At 43.2% G+C, this 2500-nt stretch overlaps 1 protein-coding gene across 1 annotated transcript in view; it reads left to right on the top strand.

Annotated features, from left to right (window-relative positions):
- The window catches only part of LOC143034620 (limbic system-associated membrane protein-like), a 931930-nt gene that overhangs the window by 37986 nt on the left and 891444 nt on the right, over window positions 1–2500 (top strand). The window lies entirely within an intron of this gene.

Below are 2500 nucleotides of genomic sequence, written 5' to 3'. Positions count from 1 at the left end.
ATATATGAAAACACAAGCAAATATGTGTATTTATGTGCACTTTGTTTCGCTTCGTTCATGTACACACATACGTGCTGGAAACTGTATATGCAAACGTGACTGCATAAACATTTTAGACCAGAAAGCTGGGAATGATTCAGAAAGATAATGACGAACGCAAAGTAGAGGTATCACAAGGTTAAGAAAATTAAATCTATTTTTGTTGCGGGGGAGGGGGAGGGGGAGTGGGAGTGGGAGGAAGATAAACTGGATTAAATTTTGGTCGGTTTCAAAACCAGCCAGCTCAAGTTAAACCAAGTTTCAGATTAGCACCTTCTCGAGGATCCTTCCTCTCCCTCTCAATGCATATCAAAGCCACTCGTGAGCCCTGCTGGACTTGGGCGTGCGTGGTCGTGCGTAGGCGTGCGTGTTTTGGCGTGCTAGCAAGCGATTGGGCGCATAGGAGTGCGGACGCCAGGGAGTTGACATGAATTAGCTGCAGAAGAATTTTGTAGATGCACGATTGTGGAAGTAGGAGCGGGAGCGACAATGGAAATGGGATTTGGAATGGGAATGAGAATGGCAATGCTAGGGGGAACGGGATTATAAATGGGAGTGAGAGCGAGAGTGGCAGTGACAGTGGGAGTTTGGGGACTCCAGGATTCTAGTTTGGGGGATGGGGGGTTGGGAAGTATGTATGAGAAAAATTTGACGCAGCCCTAAGGGATTTCTCCCCATCTTCTCCTTTCCTGCATGAGGGAACGGAGAGGGAGGGGTCGCCGAATTTATGAAGCGGCCTCGCTGTGGATGTGCTGTGTCTTGCGACACTGCTTCTGACCCAGGGCAGTGGACAGGATGCAGGGATGACCCGTCATCCAGGAGGTGCCAAGATAGGAGGGAGGAGGGTGGAGGGGAGTGGAATATATGGGAAATAAAATGGGTGGGAGTGATTTCTATGCCTTTTTTTTTGGCTACCCTCCGTGTAAGGGGGGAAAAGCCTTTGGTATATGTATGTATGTAGGATTCTAAAGGATGTCACCTCTCTGTGGTCCCCTTTCACTACTCGGTTGTCGTCTCTATGAGCCGATTTTCTTTTGTACTTTTACTTTACACTCATTATCATTTTTTTTTTATTATTCTTTTAGGCCCCATGTCTCAGATCATCCGACTTAGTCAAGTTCCAATTATTATATGTATAGGAGCTTAATTTTACTTTCTTTTCTTCCCGAATATAATTACAATTGGTTCCTTAAGTTACACCAAGGGATTCCCGTCAGGAATCCTCAATTTAGTTACCAGGTCAGTTCTGCAATGACGTTATGATTTCTTTAGTCCAATTATTTTTACTTTTATATTTAAGATCCTCCCCTTAGGGCGTATTTTTACACTCGTGAACCAATTGAATTTTCTCCTCCTTCACCCTTTCTCCAATCAGAAAGGCTGTTACAAGCCTCGTAAGCAATATTGCTTACTCAAGCAATCTCGAAATCAATGCACCACTGACTTAGTTTACATATTGTTACATGAGCATAAAATGAACATTATACAGCGATGAAATCGAGTCCCCGGCGACTGTTTGTAAACATTTAGGCGGGGAGTGAGCTTGTGCAATTCCTTTGCCTACGAACTGTTGTTTATCAAACACCCATCTCATAAAAATTAAATTCTCGCCACCTATCCCTGTTTCTATATCATTTGTCTACCTATATCTACGAGCCTCATCTACGAGCCTCATCTACGAGCCTCATCTACGAGCCTCTTACAGAGGAATTCTAGAATTTTGGCACTAGGAGTGAAAGAAAAGGAGAGGAAAATTCGGCTGGAGAGAGCATTGAAGAAGAAGGAACAGTGTAGACATGTGGGAGTGGAAACTTGAATGTATAGAAATGAGGGAGTGTCAAGGAATCCAAAGTTGTAGGATTAGGGGTGAGGGATTCGGAATTTTAGGTTCAAGGGAGCAGGGGGAGTAGAGGAAAGTAATCGTTGGACGATAATCGTACCGAAAATAATCGTACCTAAAAGGACGAGAGGGAATTGAGTGAAGGAGTGGACGGTAGGTTAAGACGAGATTTCAAGCATAGGATTGGGAGTGAGGGATTTGTGGGAGTAGGAATGCTTGAGTGAGTCTGAAAGCGTTAAAGAATGGAATAGACATAGTTACTATATAGTGAGCACTGAAACAATTGGTTGTTTTAAAAGAAGATTAGATAACCTTATGGATACGAATGGCATGTGGTAAGGGACATAGAACTACCTTGTGTAGGCCTTATGGTCTCTTCCATTTTTATGTTCTTATGAGGAAAAAGGAATTTCCTTTGTCTAGTGGGATTCACGGAGCGGATTTAGGAAATGGGAATGAGAAGAAACGATGGAAGTGGAGAAATAAGTGAAAGAGAGATGCAAACTTTGTTGGCCATTTAAGTGCTACCAGTGTTTTCATTCGTCACCATGGCAACCATCTTGTTAGAAAATGAATATTAACTCGTCTCACTTGTCCCCTTTCTTTCCTTCTGGTTGTCAC

The sequence above is a fragment of the Oratosquilla oratoria genome, chromosome 17, assembly GCF_046742065.1.
Source record: "Oratosquilla oratoria isolate Oo_2021 chromosome 17, ASM4674206v1, whole genome shotgun sequence".
In the NCBI taxonomy this organism is placed as follows: domain Eukaryota; kingdom Metazoa; phylum Arthropoda; class Malacostraca; order Stomatopoda; family Squillidae; genus Oratosquilla; species Oratosquilla oratoria.
This window is presented reverse-complemented; position numbering and strand designations above follow the sequence as displayed.